This window comes from Aegilops tauschii, chromosome 2 (genome assembly GCF_002575655.3).
Source record: "Aegilops tauschii subsp. strangulata cultivar AL8/78 chromosome 2, Aet v6.0, whole genome shotgun sequence".
In the NCBI taxonomy this organism is placed as follows: domain Eukaryota; kingdom Viridiplantae; phylum Streptophyta; class Magnoliopsida; order Poales; family Poaceae; genus Aegilops; species Aegilops tauschii.
Window position 1 is genome coordinate 89,749,461 of NC_053036.3, and position 13,973 is coordinate 89,763,433.

Genomic DNA, 13,973 nt, shown 5'->3' on the forward strand with positions numbered 1-13,973 from the left:
AACAGAAAGCTCTGAATGGTGTGATGAAGGCGGTCTTCAGGCGGTCTGTTGGGTCCAACTTAATCTGGTGGTATCTTGAGTAGGCATCCAAGAAACTCAACAGCTCGCATCCGGCTGTGGAGTCTATCACTTGATCAATCCGTGGCAGAGCAAACGGATCTTTGGGGCAGGCCTTGTTGAGGCTAGTGTAGTCTATACACATACGCCATTTGTTGTTTTTCTTCAACACCAAGACTGGGTTGGCAAGCCACTCTGGAAAAACACTTCCATAATAAAGCCGGCGGCAAGGAGCCGGGCTATCTCTTCTCCTATGATTCTTCTCTTCTCTTCTGACAGTCGGCGGAGAGGCTGCTTGACCGGCTTCGCGTCGGCTCGAACGTGTAACTTGTGCTCGGCGAAATCCTTCGGAACACCCGGCATGTGCTTTGGGCACCATGCAAAGATATCTCGATTCTCACGGAGGAAGTCGACGAGCTCGCCTTCCTATTTACTGTCCAGGTTTGCACCAATGACTGCAAACCTCTCCGGGTTCTCCGGGTCCAGAGGTATCTTCTTCGTCTCCTTGGCCGGCTGGAAGGAGCCCTGCGCATCATATTCCTTGGGGTTGGGGGACAAGGTCGGCTGCTTGCCGGCCATGGCCACAACTCGCTCCAGCATCTTCTTTTCTTCCGCCACTACGAGGGACTTGGCCAGCCGGCTGCTGGCTGCAGCGCACTCGATGGACTTCTTGTAGTCGCCGGATACAGTGATGATCCCCTTCGAGCTCGGCATCTTCATCTTCAGGTAGGCGTAGTGGGGCACAGCCATGAACTTGGCTAGAGCAGGTCGGCCAAGCAAGGCGTGGTAAGGGCTTTCCAGATCCACTACCTCGAACCAGATTACTTCTCGGCGAAAGTGATCCTTGTCTCCGAAGAGGACATCCATCTTGATCTTGCCGATCGGGGAACAGGACAGGCTGGGTACGATGCCATGGAAAATGGTCCGGCTTGGCATGAGCTGCTTCGCCTTGAGGTTCAACTTCTCCATGGTGCCGCGGTACAGTATGTTGATACTGCTTCCGCCATCAATCAGAACGCGGGAGAATCGGGCAGCCCGCCTCTCTGTTGCGAGGGTGACATCCAACACCAATGCGTAGGAGCCAGGGGATGGCATCACCTCTGGGTGATCGGCCCGGCTCCAGTTGATAGGACTTTCGGACCAATGCATGAACTCGGGGTTGCTGGAGGCGACTGCGTTGACCTCTTGGTGCTGTCGGCGCCGGCCGCGCTTGTCTTCAACCTGGCTTGTGAAGATGACGTAGGCAGCGTGCTCATCAGGGAACTCATCTTGAATGGCTCCGACTGCTGGTCGGGCAGCCGGCTGCTGGGGGGCTGGAGGCGGCACCAGCCCCTCGCCCTTGGAGATCCGGGTGAGCCAGTGGCACTTTCGGGTCGTGTGGTTGGACGGCTTCGCGCCGCTGTGGAACTTGCAGGGGGCATCGAGAGTCTGGTCGTAGGAGAAGGCCGGCTGCCAAGCCGGCCTGCTGCACTTCTTCTTGGGAGCGGGCCGCTCTTCGGGCTGCTCGTCTTCGACTGTGGCCACCTACCGACTGGTGGAAGGCGGCATAGGGGCCTTGCGCTTGTGGTCATTCTGGTAGGGGCGCCGATTGGAGTCGCCAGCCGGCGTCTTAGGAGCCGGAGCGAGCACCTTCCCAGAGGCGTCCACTCGGAGCTCAGTCTTCATCGAGGAGTCGGCTATGGCGTACTTGTCTGCAATGACCAGTAGCTCGTCGAGGGTAGCGGACTCATCGCAGAGGAGTCGGTGCTTGAGGAGGGTGCCCTCTCGGCACCCGGCAGTGAAGTATTCGATGGCCTGCACCTCGTGCACCCCCTCGCAGGAGTTGCGGAGCTCGGCCCACCGCGTGAGGTAGTCGCGGGTCGATTCGCTGGGCCCTTGGACGCATAAGGAGAGCTGGCGGGGCTTGGGAGGCCGCTTGTACGTGCTGGTGAAGTTGCGGACGAAGACTTCCGTGAAGTCCAGCCAGCTGTTGACGCTGTAGGGCTTGAGGCTGTTGAGCCAGGTGCGTGCCGTGCCTTGCAGCATGGGAGGGACGTACTTCACGGCTACGCGCCTATTGCCGTTCGCAATGCTGACGGCGGTAGAGTAGTCGATGAGCCAATCTTCCGGCTTCACGGAGCCGTTGTACTTGGGCGTGTCTCTGGGAGCGAGAACCCTTTGGGGAAGGGTTCGTCGCGGATGCGGGGGCCAAAGCATGGCGGGCCGACATCATCTTCTTCTTCTAGCGCCAGGGATCGAGCTAGGCGGTCGATCCGGTGGCGGGCATCGTTCTCGCTGACTCCCCCGCGGCGGCCTAGTCGGCCATCGAGAGTCGGATGGGTGACAGGCAGCGGGGTGAGACATCTCTCCCCACGAGGCGGGGGAGGAGGCAGATCGCCTTGGCGCTCGACTGCTCGAGGGCGGCCTTCCACGTCGCGCTCGATGGTGATTCAAGTCCGGCTGCGGCTAGCAGCTGGTTCCTTGTCCTTCCTTGCGCGGGCGCCACTCGCAGTCGGCGATCGGGATGTCGCGGCGTGCTCTCGGCACGGGGGAGGGCTCTCAGCGCGGGCGCCGGCTTCGTGCCGTTCTGCGGCCGCATCGATCAGCCGCTGGATGCGCCTTGTCATGTAGGGGAGCTCATCAGCCCCCAACCCATTCCGCTCTTCTGCTGCTGCCTGAGCAGCTCGCAGATTTTCGAGCGGTGTGGCGTAAACGGGGCGGTCCGCCCCTAGCACGCTGGCGATGGCCGCGCCGCGCTTCTTGACGAGGCCGACTCGGCTTGGCCCGCCGTGAGGCGGTGTACCAAAAGCGGCGCGGTCGACTTCGCGCTGGTGGGCCTCGGTGAGGCGTGTCATGGAGGCTATCTTCTGGCCCTCTGCGATGAGGGCGAGGCGGCGTGCCTCCAGGGTCTCGGCGTCGGCATCGGCCGGGATGGGGACGGACAAGTCATGCATCGCCGCTTGTAGGGCGTCGTGGGCGTTCTCGCCCGAGTCGGCGACGTGGCTGATGACCAGCACCTTAGTGACAGCGCTGCTGCCGCTGTCAGCTCGAGGGAGAGGGTCGTCAAAGACTACCACGTCGGAGGGGTAAGCGTCGAACGATGCCGTGTCGGAGTCGACAAGCATCGGGTCGGTGGAGCCGACCGACTCCAAGTCTACAGCAAGCTCGCTGGAGACGTGAAGCTGGTCGAGGAGGCTGACGAGGCGGCTCTCGGGGTAGTCTGTGCCTGCGTCGGACGCGGGCTCGTCAGAGATGAGAGTCTTGCCAAGAAGATCGGCGAGGCAGCTTGCCGCGCAGGCGTCATCGACGCCTTGCAGCGCGTCAGGGCAAGCGCCGTCGGGCGTAGCAGGCTGGCTGCGCTCGCGGGGGAGAAAAAGGGTTCCCGTCCAGAACAGGTCTCCGGACGATGGTGCACCCGGCCCCATGGTGGGCGCCAAGTGTCGGGTGGTAGGTGCGACATATGCCAACAGGTGGCTTATCATTGTGGGAGCCAGTAAAACATCGCCGGTGCCTGGAAACGGGATGAGGCGAAGACATGCACGCCGGCGGATCTTACCCAGGTTCGGGGCTCTCCGTGGAGATAACACCACTAGTCCTGCTCTGCGGGGTCTCCGCATGATCACTAGATCAATACAAGTAGCTACAAGTGCTCCTTGAGCTGTTTGGCTAGAGGAAGAAGAAGGGCAAGGCTAGCTCTCCTTTTCTCTCTGTGTGGTGTGTGGAATTCTATGAGATCAACCCTTTGCATGGGTGTCCCGGGGGGTTTATATAGGCCTACCCCCCAGGGGTACAATGGTAATCCGGCTGGGCGCGGGTCCCAGCCATCAGTGTCTATGCTCACCGGCTTCTCCGCCGGTCATTGGGGCCCGCCGACTGGTGGGTCCCGCCGGCTGCCGGCCTCTTGGCCGGCAGGCCGGCCCCACTGCTTGGGGGCTTTGTCGGCGGCTGGTTACTGTTGCCTCGCCTCTGTGGACGAGGGCTTTGTCGAGGTAAGCGTGGCTACAGTGTCACTGCCTTGCGAGCTCTCACTGTAGCCTTACCTCGTCTTGTCTCCTTAATGGGGCGCGTGCTTCGAGGGAGGGAGGTAGCCGGCTATTGGCAGCCGGCCACATCCTTGGCCGACTAGAGGAGGCCAGGCCGTCTTCTGATGTCTCTCTGGCAAAGGGCCCGCCGCCCACGGGCCGTACTGGCACCTGTCGTGGGTGACATCGAGGCCAACATGGCTACAGTGCCGCGCCGGACGGGGGATGGCTGGCCCGTACGGCGCCCTGTGGCCATGCCTGTTCCGGGATTCGGGGGTAGTGGACCGTACTGCGGCCACGCCCCATCCTATCACCGTTACGTGGGTACAGTCTTAGTAGGTGCAGTCTTGGCCGGCTTTCTTCATGGCCGGCTTCTGGGAGTCGGACCTCTTGGGGCCGGCTTCTAGGAGTCGGTCCTCTTGGGGCCGGCTCCCTGGAGTCGGCTATCTCGTATCTTTCTTGGGGGAGGTTTCTGAGGCTGGGTCGCCTTCTGGGAATCGGCCCTGGGGATAGCCGGCCGGGGGAAGGCGGCCCTATGCTTTGTATGCTTGAAGGCCTGAACGGCCTGATAATTTTTCGAAGAGCCAGGGGAGTCGGTTAGGCTACCCGTGGCCATTTACTCCGACACTATTCTTTGATTCACTTGGGATTTATATCTGCTGGTCACTATGATGAACTTGAAAGACGAGAAAAAAAATTATCCCTCAACTACGAGGGGAGGTAAGGAACTGCCATCTAGTTCTACACTTGATTCACCTTCTGTTTTGAGTAAGCTTGCGACACCTAAACCTACTTCTGCTATTAATTCTAATATGTCGCATGTTATTGATGACGCCACTTCTGCTATGCATGATACTTATGATGAAACTACTTCTATGCTTGATACTACTGTGCCACTTGGTGAATTTCTTGATGAACAACTTGCTAGGGCTAGAGAGAATGAAATTATTGAAACTAATAATATTGATGATAGTGATGATGAAGACTCTCCCCCAAATAAATATGAATTACCTGTTGTTCCCGAGGGTTATGTTATGGATGAAGAAGTTGCTGGAGCTATTTTAGCTTGCAATGATAGATATGATCTTAAGAAGTTATTAGCTAAATGGAAGCAGTAATCTCTTAATGCTAGAATGAAACCTGACCCTGCTTTTGCTACTTCACCTATTGTGTACTGATAAGGATTATGAATTCTCTGTTGATCCTGATATAATTACTTTGGTTGAGTCTGATCCTTTCTATGGCTATGAATCTGAAACTGTTGTGGCACATCTTACTAAATTAAATGATATAGCCACCCTGTTCACTAATGATGAGAGAACTCGCTACCTTTATATCCTTAAAATATTTCCGTTCTCATTAAAGGGTGATGCTAAGATATGGTTTAATTCTCTTGATCCTGGTTGTGTGCGTAGTCCCCAGGATATGATTTATTACTTCTCTGCTAAATATTTCCCTCCTCACCAGAAACAAGCTGCTTTAAGGGATATATATAATTTTGTGCAAATTGAAGAAGAGAGTCTCCCACAAGCTTGGGGGAGGCTTCTCCAATTACTTAATGCTTTGCCTGATCATCCTCTTAAGAAAAATGAAATACTTGATATCTTTTATAATGGACTAACCGATGCTTCCAGAGATTACCTGGATAGTTGTGCTGGTTCTGTTTTCAGGGAAAGAACAACGGATGAAGCTGAGATTCTATTGAATAATATGTTGACAAATGAAAATAATTGGACACTTCCTGAGCCAATTCCTTAACCAATTCCTAAACCAACTCCGAAGAAGAGGGGAGTTTTATTTCTCAGTCCTGAAGATATGCAAGAGGCAAAGAAATCTATCAAAGAAAAGGGTATTAAAGCTGAAGATGTTAAGAATTTACCTCCCATTGAAGAAATACGTGGTCTTAATTTACCGCCTGTTGAAGAAATATATGATCTTAATTAATCACCTATTGAAGAAACTCATGGTGTTGATAACCCGACACAGGTAGTAAAGGTAAATTCTCTCTATAGATATGATAAAGCTGAAATCCCTCCTACTAAGTTTGCTAGCCAATGCTTAGATGAGTTTGATAATTTTATGGTTAAGCAAGAAGATTTTAATGCTTATTTTGGTAGACAATTAAAACAACATGCTTATATGATTGAACACTTGAGTAATTACATGGCTAATGTTAAGGGTGAACTTAAACTCATTAGTAAACATGCTTCTATGGTCACCACTCAAGTAGAACAAGTACTTAAAGCTCAAAATGATTTGCTCAATGAATTGAATAGTAAGAAAAATGACTATGCTGTTAGAGTGGTTACTAGAACTGGTAAAATGACTCGGGAACCTTTGTATCCTGAAGGCCATCCTAAGAGAATTGAGCAAGATTCTCAGAGAAATAATATAGATGCACCTAGTCCTTCTAAAAAGAAGAAAAAGAAAAATGATAGGACTTTGCATACTTCTAGTGAACCTACTGCTAAACCATCTGAGAATCCAAATGATATTTGTATTTCTGATGTTGAAACACAATTTGGTGATGAACATGAACCTAATGAAAATGTTAATGATAATGTTCATGATGATGCTCAACCTAGCAATGATAATGATGTAGAAATTGAACCTGCTGTTGATCTTGATAACCCACAATCAAAGAATCAACGTTATGATAAGAGAGACTTTGTTGCTAGGAAGCACGGTAAGGAAAGAGAACCATGGGTTCAGAAATCCATGCCTTTTCCTCCCAAACCATCCAAGAAAAAGGATGATGAGGATTTTGAGCGCTTTGTTGAAATGATTAGACCTATCTTTTTGCGTATGCGTTTGACTGATATGCTCAAAATGAATCCTTATGCTAAGTATAAGAAAGAAATTGTCACTAATAAGAGAAAGATACCGGAAGCTGAAATTTCCACCATGCTTGCTAATTATACTTTTAAGGGTGGAATACCAAAGAAACTAGGAGATCCAGGAGTACCAACTATACCATGCTCCATTAAAATAAACTATGTTAAAACTGCTTTATGTGATCTTGGAGCCGGTGTTAGTGTTATGCCTCTCTCTTTATATCGTAGACTTGACTTGAATAAGTTGACACCTACTGAAATATCTTTGCAAATGGCTGATAAATCAACTGCTATACCTGTTGGTATTTGTGAGGATGTGCCTGTTGTGGTTGCAAATGTTACTATTTTAACAGACTTTGTTATTCTTGATATTCCCGAGGACGATAGTATGTCTATTATTCTTGGAAGACCTTTTTTGAATACTGTAGGGGCTGTTATTGATTGCAACAAAGGCAATGTCATTTTTCATGTTAATGGTAATGAGCATACGGTACACTTTCCGAGGAAACAACCTCAAGTCCACAGTGTCAATTCTATTGGAAAAATTCCATCGATTATTTTTGGAGGTTTTGAATTTCCTCTTCCTACTATCAAGAAGAAATATGATATTCTTATTATTGGGGATGTGCATATCCCCGTTGAGGTAACATAGTGTTATTCGAAATTTCTCCGGTTCCATGTTATTCGGAATGAGTTTGTTAACAAGACCTGATCAACCTTGTTAGTGGATTCCTTTTGATGAGCATGCGATGGATGAAACTAGAAGGCACAACCTTCTGTACCCTCCTTTTACCTTCTGTTATTTAGTTGAAATAAAGCAAAAATAGTATTTTCCTATCTGTTTTTTGAATTATCCGTGCAATATAAAAATACCCTGAAAATAAAAGTTCTCCAAATGCCCTGCCAATTTAATATGATTTTTTTGGAATATTTGAGAATATCTGGCACTGAGAACACAGCAGGGGGAGCAAGCACCTGCCCACGAGGGTCCAGGGCGCGCCCCCTGCCTCGTGGGCCCATGGTGGCTCCCCTCCACTTATTCCTGCACTCACACACTTCTTCTTCCTCCCAAAAAAATCACCATCCAGCTTAAGCACGAGTTCTAGCTCATTTTGCTGCGATTTTCGATCTCCTTGCTCAAAGCACCTTTCACAAAACTGCTTGGGGGGATTGTTCCTTGGTATGTAACTCCTCCATTGGTCCAATTAGTTTTTGTTCTAGTGCTTTATTCATTGCAAATTTGTGCTGCCTAGGTGACCATGTTCTTGAGCTTGCATGTCAAATTTATATGGTTCCAAGTAGTTCTAATGCATGATATAGTCTCTAGGCACTTGTAGGAGTAGTTGCTATCAATTTTGTTGAGCTTGGTTCACTTTTATTTGAAGTTACTAAAAAATTCAGAAATTTTCTAGAGGAAGAAATATGTTTAGGAAAATGTACCAAGGTGGCCTTTCAAGGAAGCAAGGACCTAGGCTCGCAATGCGCGATGCCGATGATGAGCCACCAAGGAACGCTCCAGTGTGGCCTTGTGAATGGCCTTCAGAAGACTTTATGGATCGAGCAGGGATCAAGGAAGAATTTAACGCGTATTTGCGTAACGCGGATCTTGTGAGCTTCGAGGAGGAAAAGTGCCGCCAGTACCACTATCTCACTAGTTCCTTTGTGAGGAGGTTTGAATTTTCATCTTCACGCAATTCTCAAACTGTCCTGTTTGATTTTTATGAAAAATCTTATACGATGGACTTAGAGGATTTTACCACTGCTTGCAAACTTCCACAATGGGGTAGTGCTAGTGAACCTCGCAAATCTGAATTTAGAGATTTTCTTGCTAGTGCAACTGTGGGGGAATCTAGAGATATAGCACAAGCTACCATATGGAGCATTCATTTTCCTACTATACATTATTTTGCTCTCTTTATAGGTAGGTGCATAAATGGTAAAGATGAAGCATGTCATATGTGTGTCCCTGACCTCAGTATTCTTAGGAGTGCTGTGTTAGGAGACAAATCTTATAATTCGGGAGCCATTGTTGCACGTAGGTTGCATCATAATAGATTTAATGGAGATTTCTTTGGTGGAATTTATGCAACCCGCTTAGCTGATTTTCTTGGTGTAACCATACGTGATGATGATATTGAATTGCTTCCTACTTATCTAGACTTTAATGCTATGGTTCACCATCAGTTTGTTGAGAGGAATGAATTGCCTCTCCAGTATCGACTAATCTTTTACAGGCGTCACGCTGTCAAAATTGTCCTCCCTGCTCCCGCTTTCTTTGACTTTCAGGAAAAAGGGAGACATTACATAACCAGAGAGGAGGCGGAGGAGTATAAGAGGAGGGTTGAGATAGCTCGACTCCAAGCTGCAGCACACGATGCAATGACCGCTGCCTCTCAGTACGACCCCGGTTATAACTTTGGATATCCGCTAGGCCATCCGTGGCAATAAACCAACTTATGCCAAAAGCCTAAGCTTGGGGGAGTACGTATTTCCCACCGACATTACATTTATGTTCACACACTCATTGCTAGTTGTCGGTGCTCATACTCTTTCACTGTAATATCCATGCTAGTTTATTTTCCTTTTTCTTGCTTTCTTCTTGTGTGTTTAATAAAACTTTAAGAAAAACCAAAAAAATTAGTTGCAACTTTAAGTTAGTTTACTTTCTTGCTGTAGTAGTAATAATTAAAAAGAAAAAACCCAAAAATATTTCCCGTTCTTCTTTTGCTTGTTGGGAGCTTTCCCGTGTAAATAGTTTTATTTCTTTTCTTTGGGGGTTGATAGGAGAAGACCATAATTAAATTGTTGAAGTGGCTCTTAGATGCATTGTTGTTGATTTAACCAAGAGCCCATATTGCCTTGTCTTCTCCTGTTTATTGAATGCTCGCAGATTCCAGCTTTATGCACGTGCACTCTTATTATTTTCTCATCGTTCGGTCGTGCAAGTGAAGGGCAATTATGACGATATATGATGGACTGATTGAGATGAGAGAAGCTGGTATGAACTCGACCTCTCTTGTTTTTGTATTTTATATGATTAGTTCATCGTTCCTGATTCAGCCTATTATGAATAAACATGTTTGCAATGACAATTAGAGATTATAGTTACTTGTGCCATGCTTGATTAGCTATGAGTTATAATGGTTTACCTTGCGTGCCAACATGCTATTAAAATGGTTGTGATGTGGTATAGTGGGGTGGTATCCTCCTTTGAATGATCTTAGTGACTCGACTTGGCACATGTTCACACATGTAGTTGAAAAAAAATCAACATAGCCTTCACGATATTTATGTTCATGGTGGATTATATCCTACTCATGCTTGCAATTAATGTTTATTAATTTTAATGCATGTTCATGACTGTTGTCGCTCTCTAGTTGGTCGCTTCCCAGTCTTGCTAGCCTTCACTTGTACTAAGCAGGAATACTGCTTGTGCATCCAATCCCTTAAACCCCAAAGTTATGCCATATGAGTCCACTATACCTTCCTATATGCGGTATCTACCTGCCGTTCCAAGTAAATTTGTATGTGCCAAACTCTAAACCTTCAAATGAAATTCTGTTTTGTATGCTCGAATAGCTCATGTATCAACTAGGGCTGTCCATTCTTCCATGCTAGGTGGGTTATTCTCAAGAGGAGTGGACTCCGCTCCTCACTCACGAGAAAATGGCTGGTCACCGGGATGCCCAGTCCCATGCTTTATGCAAACTAAATCAAAATAATTGCAAACAAACACTACAAGAAATATGTCAACTTGTGACCCTCACTATTGGCCGCTGAAAGGTCATAGTTTTTCATTTGCGACCTCTTTGTGACCAAAAACAGAAGGTCAAAAGCTGGCGGTCGCAAACTGAAATTAGCGACCTTCTCTGTGAGAAGGTCGTAGACGTTTACGGCCAAAACAAAAGGTCGTTGAACCCATGACCTTTTGTTTTGGTCACTGGCTGTCTGCCCAGGCCACGTCGGATCCGACGTGGCAAAATTGCGACCAATTGAAAAGGTCACCGAAAGGATTCTGCCTGGTCCGATTAGGTGTTTTACATGGGCCGAGCCCTTTAATTTAGCCTTTTTAGTATTTTTCTGTCAATTTTTGATCGACTTCATGGGCCAAGCCCAACATTACAGCCTTTTTATTTTTGGGCCATGGCCTTTTTATCTCAAGAGTTTCATTTTTCGTTTTTTAAATGGGTCAACTAGTCAGGTGGGTCCCTGTTGTCAGGTTCTGGTAACTGGGTCCCATCTATCAGGCTCAGTCTTTATATTTCAACTACTATTTAAATTGGCAGAGATAGAAAACACACATGATACTCCAAATAAGAGCAACCAGATCATGTAATACAATGGCAATCACAGTAAGGACTACAAGTATAATACAGTACTTTAGAAGCTCTACAAGCTCCTTCCATAGCAACCACAAACTAGGCACCCGCTCGCGTCATGAACAACATGCCAAAATAGTTGGACGACCATAGACAGATGAACAACATGCCAGACTCGCTGGACAACCATAGTCGGGCTGGGAACAAACAAAATGGTTCCTCATTCGCACTGTTACATGAATCAGTAGAGAAGAACTAGAAAAACTGGGGCAAATAACAACATGCCGGACTCGCTGGACAACCATAGTCGGACTGGGAAGAAACAAAATGGCAACATGCCTTCCTCGGTCGCCCTGTTACATGAATCGGTAGAGAAGAATCAGAAAAACTGGGACAAATATATTATGAATAGACCATTCAAGAAAAGGATAGTTATTTAGAATAATAACACAAACTGAGCTAGTACCATGCTTTTTGTTCTTCAGCTAGTTAAAATGAGATACTCTCATACAAGAAAACAGAGACACAATATGTATAGTTCAAGCCCTGTAGGGATGCCACAGCTTAAATGAGCAAGCTATTTTGTTTTTGAGAAACAAAAAAATGCACCAATAATTTTTCACAAGGTAACAGAACTTCTGTGCACACATTTAGATAGAAACAAGGGCTTGAACTATACACATTAATTAGAACAGGATCGCAAAACACCAATATAGGCTATAATGAAAAAAATGTTGGTGATCGTAGCAGAATTTAAAAAAAATTTCCTACGCATCACCAAGATCCATCTATGGAGTATACTAGCAACGAGGGGAAAGGAGTGAATCTACATACCCTTGTAGATCGCGAGCGGAAGCGTTCCAATGAACGGGGTTGATGGAGTCGTACTCGCCGTGATCCAAATCACCGATGACCGAGTGCCGAATGGACGGCACCTCCGCGTTCAACACACGTACGGAGCAGCGACGTCTCCTCCTTGTTGATCCAGCAAGGGGGAAGGAGAGGTTGATGGAGATCCAGCAGCACGACGGCGTGGTGGTGGAAGTAGCGGGATCTCGGCAGGGCTTCGCCAAGCTTCTGCGAGAGGGAGAGGTGTTGCAGGGGGAGAGGGAGGCGCCAGGGGCTGTGGTGCTGCTGCCCTCCCTCCCCCCAGTATTTATAGGCCCCCTGGAGGGGGGGGGGCGGCCCTGGAACCCATCTGCATGGGGGGGGGGGGGCGGCGGCCAAGGGGGAAGGGGATGGCTTCCCCCCCAAGCCAAGTGGGGCGCCCCCACCCCCAGGGTTTCCAACCCTAGGCGCAGGGGGAGGCCCAAGGGGAGCGCCCCAGCCCACTAAGGCTGTTTCCCTTCCCACTTCAGCCCATGGGGCCCACCGGGACAGGTGGCCCCACCCGGTGGACCCCCGGGACCCTTCCGGTGGTCCCGGTACAATACCGATAACCCCCAAAACTTTCCCGGTGGCCGAAACTGGACTTCCTATATATAATTCTTCACCTCCGGACCATTCCGGAACTCCTCGTGACGTCCGGGATCTCATCCGGGACTCCGAACAACTTTCGGGTTTCCGCATACTAATATCTCTATAACCCTAGCGTCACCGAACCTTAAGTGTGTAGACCCTACGGGTTCGGGAGACATGCAGACATGACCGAGACGCCTCTCCGGTCAATAACCAACAGCGGGATCTGGATACCCATGTTGGCTCCCACATGTTCCACGATGATCTCATCGGATGAACCACGATGTCGAGGATTCAATCAATCCCGTATACAATTCCCTTTGTCAATCGGTATGTTACTTGCCCGAGATTCGATCGTCGGTATCCCAATACCTTGTTCAATCTCGTTACCGGCAAGTCTCTTTACTCGTACCGTAATGCATGATCCCGTGGCTAACTCCTTAGTCACATTCAGCTCATTATGATGATGCATTACCGAGTGGGCCCAGAGATACCTCTCCGTCATACGGAGTGACAAATCCCAGTCTCGATCCGTGTCAACCCAACAGACACTTTCAGAGATACCCGTAGTGTACCTTTATAGTCACCCAGTTACGTTGTGACGTTGGGTACACCCAAAGTACTCCTACGGCATCCGGGAGTTACACGATCTCATGGTCTAAGGAAAAGATACTTGACATTGGAAAAGCTCTAGCAAACGAACTACACGATCTTTTATGCTATGCTTAGGATTGGGTCTTGTCCATCACATCATTCTCCTAATGATGTGATCCCGTTATCAATGACATCCAATGTCCATAGTCAGGAAACCATGACTATCTGTTGATCAACGAGCTAGTCAACTAGAGGCTTACTAGGGACACGTTGTGGTCTATGTATTCACACATGTATTACGATTTCCGGATAACACAATTATAGCATGAACAATAGACAATTACCATGAACAAAGAAATATAATAATAACCATTTATTATTGCCTCTAGGGCATATTTCCAACAGTCTCCCACTTGCACTAGAGTCAATAATATAGTTACATTGTGATGAATTGAACACCCATAGCGTCCTGGTGTTGATCATGTTTTGCTCTAGGGAGAGGTTTAGTCAACGGATCTGCTACATTCAGGTCCGTATGTACTTTACAAATATCTATGTCTCCATTCTGAACACTTTCACGAATGGAGTTGAAGCGACGCTTGATATGCCTGGTCTTCCTGTGAAACCTGGGCTCCTTGGCAAGGGCAATAGCTCTAGTCTTGTCACAGAAGAGAGTCATCGGGCCCGACGCATTGGGAATCACCCCTAGG